The 7,500-nt window shown below is 39.4% G+C and overlaps 11 non-coding genes across 11 annotated transcripts in view; all 11 read right to left on the minus strand.

The window, feature by feature from the left end:
- Nucleotides 1-414: 414 nt before the first annotated feature.
- LOC128005452 (5S ribosomal RNA) lies at nt 415-533 on the minus strand. Its single transcript, XR_008178104.1, has one exon. It is a non-coding gene; the product is annotated as a 5S ribosomal RNA (ribosomal RNA).
- An 805-nt stretch (nt 534-1,338) lies between these two features.
- LOC128009356 (5S ribosomal RNA) lies at nt 1,339-1,457 on the minus strand. Its single transcript, XR_008181070.1, has one exon. It is a non-coding gene; the product is annotated as a 5S ribosomal RNA (ribosomal RNA).
- Nucleotides 1,458-1,969: 512 nt separating this feature from the next.
- Nucleotides 1,970-2,088, minus strand: LOC128009357 (5S ribosomal RNA). Its single transcript, XR_008181071.1, has one exon. It is a non-coding gene; the product is annotated as a 5S ribosomal RNA (ribosomal RNA).
- A 515-nt stretch (nt 2,089-2,603) lies between these two features.
- On the minus strand, nt 2,604-2,722 carry LOC128009358 (5S ribosomal RNA). The gene has a single exon (XR_008181072.1). It is a non-coding gene; the product is annotated as a 5S ribosomal RNA (ribosomal RNA).
- A 511-nt stretch (nt 2,723-3,233) lies between these two features.
- On the minus strand, nt 3,234-3,352 carry LOC128005454 (5S ribosomal RNA). Its single transcript, XR_008178106.1, has one exon. It is a non-coding gene; the product is annotated as a 5S ribosomal RNA (ribosomal RNA).
- An 803-nt stretch (nt 3,353-4,155) lies between these two features.
- LOC128009359 (5S ribosomal RNA) lies at nt 4,156-4,274 on the minus strand. The gene has a single exon (XR_008181073.1). It is a non-coding gene; the product is annotated as a 5S ribosomal RNA (ribosomal RNA).
- A 512-nt stretch (nt 4,275-4,786) lies between these two features.
- LOC128009361 (5S ribosomal RNA) lies at nt 4,787-4,905 on the minus strand. The gene has a single exon (XR_008181075.1). It is a non-coding gene; the product is annotated as a 5S ribosomal RNA (ribosomal RNA).
- A 512-nt stretch (nt 4,906-5,417) lies between these two features.
- LOC127998919 (5S ribosomal RNA) lies at nt 5,418-5,536 on the minus strand. Its single transcript, XR_008171745.1, has one exon. It is a non-coding gene; the product is annotated as a 5S ribosomal RNA (ribosomal RNA).
- A 519-nt stretch (nt 5,537-6,055) lies between these two features.
- LOC127995175 (5S ribosomal RNA) lies at nt 6,056-6,174 on the minus strand. The gene has a single exon (XR_008168133.1). It is a non-coding gene; the product is annotated as a 5S ribosomal RNA (ribosomal RNA).
- A 649-nt stretch (nt 6,175-6,823) lies between these two features.
- Nucleotides 6,824-6,942, minus strand: LOC128009362 (5S ribosomal RNA). The gene has a single exon (XR_008181076.1). It is a non-coding gene; the product is annotated as a 5S ribosomal RNA (ribosomal RNA).
- Nucleotides 6,943-7,453: 511 nt separating this feature from the next.
- Nucleotides 7,454-7,500, minus strand: part of LOC128009363 (5S ribosomal RNA) — a 119-nt gene continuing 72 nt past the window's right edge. The window contains exon 1 of the ribosomal RNA XR_008181077.1: nt 7,454-7,500. This exon is cut by the window's right edge and continues 72 nt beyond it. This is a non-coding gene — a ribosomal RNA (5S ribosomal RNA).

A 7,500-nucleotide genomic window follows, 5' to 3' on the forward strand; every position in this document is an offset into this window, starting at 1 on the left:
TGGTATTCCTAGGCAGTCTCTCATCAAAGTGCTAACCATACCTAAACCTGCTAAGATTCAGAGATCGGGCATTGACTCTATTTTTTGGCAAAATTATTATATACTAAGTGAAAAATGTCCAAAAAGCTTACAGCACCTGGTATTCCCAGGCAGTCTCCCATCCATGTACTAACCAGGCCCAAACTTGTTAATATTCAGAGATCGGGCATTGACTCTATTTTTTGGCAAAATTATTATATACTAAGTGAAAAATGTCCAAAAAGCTTACAGCACCTGGTATTCCCAGGCAGTCTCCCATCCGTGTACTAACCAGGCCCAAACCTGCTAATATTCAGAGATCGGGCATTGACTCTATTTTTTTTTTTTTTTTTTTTTAATGAAAGATTATTATATAATTCGTGAAATTTTTCAAACAGATTAAAGCACCTGGTATTCCCAGGCAGTCTCCCATCCATGTACTAACCAGGCCCAAACCTGCTTAGCTTCCGAGATCAGACGAGATCGGGTATAGCCAGGTTGGTATGGCCGTAAGCGAAGACAGCAGCAAAGAGAGGGCTATTTAAAGACCAGCCAATCTAATCGCCAGTACATTATATAAGTAGGAAAGAAAACCCAAAAGCTTATAGCACCTGGTATTCCTAGGCAGTCTCTCATCAAAGTGCTAACCATACCTAAACCTGCTAAGATTCAGAGATCGGGCATTGACTCTTTTTATTTTATTTTTTTTTTTAAATGAAAGATTATTATATAATTCGTGAAATTTTCCAAAGAGATTAAAGCACCTGGTATTCCCAGGCAGTCTCTCATCAAAGTGCTAACCAGACCTAAACCTGCTAAGATTCAGAGATCGGGCATTGACTCTATTTTTTGGCAAAATTATTATATACTAAGTGAAAAATGTCCAAAAAGCTTACAGCACCTGGTATTCCCAGGCAGTCTCCCATCCATGTACTAACCAGGCCCAAACCTGTTAATATTCAGAGATCGGGCATTGACTCTATTTTTTGGCAAAATTATTATATACTAAGTGAAAAATGTCCAAAAAGCTTACAGCACCTGGTATTCCCAGGCAGTCTCCCATCCATGTACTAACCAGGCCCAAACCTGTTAATATTCAGAGATCGGGCATTGACTCTATTTTTTTTTTTTTTTTTTTTTTTTTAATGAAAGATTATTATATAATTCGTGAAATTTTTCAAACAGATTAAAGCACCTGGTATTCCCAGGCAGTCTCCCATCCATGTACTAACCAGGCCCAAACCTGCTAATATTCAGAGATCGGGCATTGACTCTATTTTTTGGCAAAATTATTATATACTAAGTGAAAAATGTTCAAAAAGCTTACAGCACCTGGTATTCCCAGGCGGTCTCCCATCCAAGTACTAACCAGGCCCAAACCTGCTTAGCTTCCGAGATCAGACGAGATCGGGCATAGCCAGGTTGGTATGGCCGTAAGCGAAGACAGCAGAAAAGAGAGGGCTATTTAAAGACCAGCCAATCTAATCGCCAGTACATTATATAAGTAGGAAAGAAAACCCAAAAGCTTAAAGCACCTGGTATTCCTAGGCAGTCTCTCATCAAAGTGCTAACCATACCTAAACCTGCTAAGATTCAGAGATCGGGCATTGACTCTTTTTTTTTTTTTTTTTTTTTTTAAATGAAAGATTATTATATAATTCGTGAAATTTTCCAAAGAGATTAAAGCACCTGGTATTCCCAGGCAGTCTCTCATCAAAGTGCTAACCAGACCTAAACCTGCTAAGATTCAGAGATCGGGCATTGACTCTATTTTTTGGCAAAATTATTATATACTAAGTGAAAAATGTCCAAAAAGCTTACAGCACCTGGTATTCCCAGGCAGTCTCCCATCCATGTACTAACCAGGCCCAAACCTGTTAATATTCATAGATCGGGCATTGACTCTATTTTTTGGCAAAATTATTATATACTAAGTGAAAAATGTCCAAAAAGCTTACAGCACCTGGTATTCCCAGGCGGTCTCCCATCCAAGTACTAACCAGGCCCAAACCTGCTTAGCTTCCGAGATCAGACGAGATCGGGCATAGCCAGGTTGGTATGGCCGTAAGCGAAGACAGCAGTAAAGAGAGGGCTATTTAAAGACCAGCCAATCTAATCGCCAGTACATTATATAAGTAGGAAAGAAAACCCAAAAGCTTAAAGCACCTGGTATTCCTAGGCAGTCTCTCATCAAAGTGCTAACCATACCTAAACCTGCTAAGATTCAGAGATCGGGCATTGACTCTTTTTTTTTTTTTTTTTTTTTTTTTTAAATGAAAGATTATTATATAATTCGTGAAATTTTCCAAAGAGATTAAAGCACCTGGTATTCCCAGGCAGTCTCTCATCAAAGTGCTAACCAGACCTAAACCTGCTAAGATTCAGAGATCGGGCATTGACTCTATTTTTTGGCAAAATTATTATATACTAAGTGAAAAATGTCCAAAAAGCTTACAGCACCTGGTATTCCCAGGCAGTCTCCCATCCATGTACTAACCAGGCCCAAACCTGTTAATATTCAGAGATCGGGCATTGACTCTATTTTTTGGCAAAATTATTATATACTAAGTGAAAAATGTCCAAAAAGCTTACAGCACCTGGTATTCCCAGGCGGTCTCCCATCCAAGTACTAACCAGGCCCAAACCTGCTTAGCTTCCGAGATCAGACGAGATCGGGCATAGCCAGGTTGGTATGGCCGTAAGCGAAGACAGCAGCAAAGAGAGGGCTATTTAAAGACCAGCCAATCTAATCGCCAGTACATTATATAAGTAAGAAAGAAAACCCAAAAGCTTAAAGCACCTGGTATTCCTAGGCAGTCTCTCATCAAAGTGCTAACCATACCTAAACCTGCTAAGATTCAGAGATCGGGCATTGACTCTATTTTTTGGCAAAATTATTATATACTAAGTGAAAAATGTCCAAAAAGCTTACAGCACCTGGTATTCCAAGGCAGTCTCCCATCCATGTACTAACCAGGCCCAAACTTGTTAATATTCAGAGATCGGGCATTGACTCTATTTTTTGGCAAAATTATTATATACTAAGTGAAAAATGTCCAAAAAGCTTACAGCACCTGGTATTCCCAGGCAGTCTCCCATCCGTGTACTAACCAGGCCCAAACCTGCTAATATTCAGAGATCGGGCATTGACTCTATTTTTTTTTTTTTTTTTTTTTAATGAAAGATTATTATATAATTCGTGAAATTTTTCAAACAGATTAAAGCACCTGGTATTCCCAGGCAGTCTCCCATCCATGTACTAACCAGGCCCAAACCTGCTTAGCTTCCGAGATCAGACGAGATCGGGTATAGCCAGGTTGGTATGGCCGTAAGCGAAGACAGCAGCAAAGAGAGGGCTATTTAAAGACCAGCCAATCTAATCGCCAGTACATTATATAAGTAGGAAAGAAAACCCAAAAGCTTATAGCACCTGGTATTCCTAGGCAGTCTCTCATCAAAGTGCTAACCATACCTAAACCTGCTAAGATTCAGAGATCGGGCATTGACTCTTTTTATTTTATTTTTTTTTTTAAATGAAAGATTATTATATAATTCGTGAAATTTTCCAAAGAGATTAAAGCACCTGGTATTCCCAGGCAGTCTCTCATCAAAGTGCTAACCAGACCTAAACCTGCTAAGATTCAGAGATCGGGCATTGACTCTATTTTTTGGCAAAATTATTATATACTAAGTGAAAAATGTCCAAAAAGCTTACAGCACCTGGTATTCCCAGGCAGTCTCCCATCCATGTACTAACCAGGCCCAAACCTGTTAATATTCAGAGATCGGGCATTGACTCTATTTTTTGGCAAAATTATTATATACTAAGTGAAAAATGTCCAAAAAGCTTACAGCACCTGGTATTCCCAGGCAGTCTCCCATCCATGTACTAACCAGGCCCAAACCTGTTAATATTCAGAGATCGGGCATTGACTCTATTTTTTTTTTTTTTTTTTTTTTTAATGAAAGATTATTATATAATTCGTGAAATTTTTCAAACAGATTAAAGCACCTGGTATTCCCAGGCAGTCTCCCATCCATGTACTAACCAGGCCCAAACCTGCTAATATTCAGAGATCGGGCATTGACTCTATTTTTTGGCAAAATTATTATATACTAAGTGAAAAATGTTCAAAAAGCTTACAGCACCTGGTATTCCCAGGCGGTCTCCCATCCAAGTACTAACCAGGCCCAAACCTGCTTAGCTTCCGAGATCAGACGAGATCGGGCATAGCCAGGTTGGTATGGCCGTAAGCGAAGACAGCAGAAAAGAGAGGGCTATTTAAAGACCAGCCAATCTAATCGCCAGTACATTATATAAGTAGGAAAGAAAACCCAAAAGCTTAAAGCACCTGGTATTCCTAGGCAGTCTCTCATCAAAGTGCTAACCATACCTAAACCTGCTAAGATTCAGAGATCGGGCATTGACTCTTTTTTTTTTTTTTTTTTTTTTTAAATGAAAGATTATTATATAATTCGTGAAATTTTCCAAAGAGATTAAAGCACCTGGTATTCCCAGGCAGTCTCTCATCAAAGTGCTAACCAGACCTAAACCTGCTAAGATTCAGAGATCGGGCATTGACTCTATTTTTTGGCAAAATTATTATATACTAAGTGAAAAATGTCCAAAAAGCTTACAGCACCTGGTATTCCCAGGCAGTCTCCCATCCATGTACTAACCAGGCCCAAACCTGTTAATATTCATAGATCGGGCATTGACTCTATTTTTTGGCAAAATTATTATATACTAAGTGAAAAATGTCCAAAAAGCTTACAGCACCTGGTATTCCCAGGCGGTCTCCCATCCAAGTACTAACCAGGCCCAAACCTGCTTAGCTTCCGAGATCAGACGAGATCGGGCATAGCCAGGTTGGTATGGCCGTAAGCGAAGACAGCAGCAAAGAGAGGGCTATTTAAAGACCAGCCAATCTAATCGCCAGTACATTATATAAGTAGGAAAGAAAACCCAAAAGCTTAAAGCACCTGGTATTCCTAGGCAGTCTCTCATCAAAGTGCTAACCATACCTAAACCTGCTAAGATTCAGAGATCGGGCATTGACTCTATTTTTTGGCAAAATTATTATATACTAAGTGAAAAATGTCCAAAAAGCTTACAGCACCTGGTATTCCCAGGCAGTCTCCCATCCATGTACTAACCAGGCCCAAACCTGTTAATATTCAGAGATCGGGCATTGACTCTATTTTTTTTTTTTTTTTTTTTTTAATGAAAGATTATTATATAATTCGTGAAATTTTTCAAACAGATTAAAGCACCTGGTATTCCCAGGCAGTCTCCCATCCATGTACTAACCAGGCCCAAACCTGCTAATATTCAGAGATCGGGCATTGACTCTATTTTTTGGCAAAATTATTATATACTAAGTGAAAAATGTCCAAAAAGCTTACAGCACCTGGTATTCCCAGGCGGTCTCCCATCCAAGAACTAACCAGGCCCAAACCTGCTTAGCTTCCGAGATCAGACGAGATCGGGCATAGCCAGGTTGGTATGGCCGTAAGCAAAGACTGCTGCAAAGAGAGGGCTATTTAAAGACCAGCCAATCTAATCGCCAGTACATTATATAAGTAGGAAAGAAAACCCAAAAGCTTAAAGCACCTGGTATTCCTAGGCAGTCTCTCATCAAAGTGCTAACCATACCTAAACCTGCTAAGATTCAGAGATCGGGCATTGACTCTTTTTTTTTTTTTTTTTTTTTTTTTTTTTTAAATGAAAGATTATTATATAATTCGTGAAATTTTCCAAAGAGATTAAAGCACCTGGTATTCCCAGGCAGTCTCTCATCAAAGTGCTAACCAGACCTAAACCTGCTAAGATTCAGAGATCGGGCATTGACTCTATTTTTTGGCAAAATTATTATATACTAAGTGAAAAATGTCCAAAAAGCTTACAGCACCTGGTATTCCCAGGCAGTCTCCCATCCATGTACTAACCAGGCCCAAACCTGTTAATATTCAGAGATCGGGCATTGACTCTATTTTTTGGCAAAATTATTATATACTAAGTGAAAAATGTCCAAAAAGCTTACAGCACCTGGTATTCCCAGGCGGTCTCCCATCCAAGTACTAACCAGGCCCAAACCTGCTTAGCTTCCGAGATCAGACGAGATCAGGCATAGCCAGGTTGGTATGGCCGTAAGCGAAGACAGCAGCAAAGAGAGGGCTATTTAAAGACCAGCCAATCTAATCGCCAGTACATTATATAAGTAAGAAAGAAAACCCAAAAGCTTAAAGCACCTGGTATTCCTAGGCAGTCTCTCATCAAAGTGCTAACCATACCTAAACCTGCTAAGATTCAGAGATCGGGCATTGACTCTATTTTTTGGCAAAATTATTATATGCTAAGTGAAAAATGTCCAAAAAGCTTACAGCACCTGGTATTTCCAGGCAGTCTCCCATCCATGTACTAACCAGGCCCAAACCTGTTAATATTCAGAGATCGGGCATTGACTCTATTTTTTTTTTTTTTTTTTTTTAAATGAAAGATTATTATATAATTCGTGAAATTTTCCAAAGAGATTAAAGCACCTGGTATTCCCAGGCAGTCTCTCATCAAAGTGCTAACCAGACCTAAACCTGCTAAGATTCAGAGATCGGGCATTGACTCTATTTTTTGGCAAAATTATTATATACTAAGTGAAAAATGTCCAAAAAGCTTACAGCACCTGGTATTCCCAGGCAGTCTCCCATCCATGTACTAACCAGGCCCAAACCTGTTAATATTCAGAGATCGGGCATTGACTCTATTTTTTGGCAAAATTATTATATACTAAGTGAAAAATGTCCAAAAAGCTTACAGCACCTGGTATTCCCAGGCGGTCTCCCATCCAAGTACTAACCAGGCCCAAACCTGCTTAGCTTCCGAGATCAGACGAGATCGGGCATAGCCAGGTTGGTATGGCCGTAAGCGAAGACAGCAGCAAAGAGAGGGCTATTTAAAGACCAGCCAATCTAATCGCCAGTACATTATATAAGTAGGAAAGAAAACCCAAAAGCTTAAAGCACCTGGTATTCCTAGGCAGTCTCTCATCAAAGTGCTAACCATACCTAAACCTGCTAAGATTCAGAGATCGGGCATTGACTCTATTTTTTGGCAAAATTATTATATACTAAGTGAAAAATGTCCAAAAAGCTTACAGCACCTGGTATTCCCAGGCAGTCTCCCATCCATGTACTAACCAGGCCCAAACCTGTTAATATTCAGAGATCGGGCATTGACTCTATTTTTTTTTTTTTTTTTTTTTAATGAAAGATTATTATATAATTCGTGAAATTTTTCAAACAGATTAAAGCACCTGGTATTCCCAGGCAGTCTCCCATCCATGTACTAACCAGGCCCAAACCTGCTAATATTCAGAGATCGGGCATTGACTCTATTTTTTGGCAAAATTATTATATGCTAAGTGAAAAATGTCCAAAAAGCTTACAGCACCTGGTATTCCCAGGCGGTCTCCCATCCAAGTACTA

Source organism: Carassius gibelio, chromosome B22, assembly GCF_023724105.1.
Source record: "Carassius gibelio isolate Cgi1373 ecotype wild population from Czech Republic chromosome B22, carGib1.2-hapl.c, whole genome shotgun sequence".
Taxonomy (NCBI): domain Eukaryota; kingdom Metazoa; phylum Chordata; class Actinopteri; order Cypriniformes; family Cyprinidae; genus Carassius; species Carassius gibelio.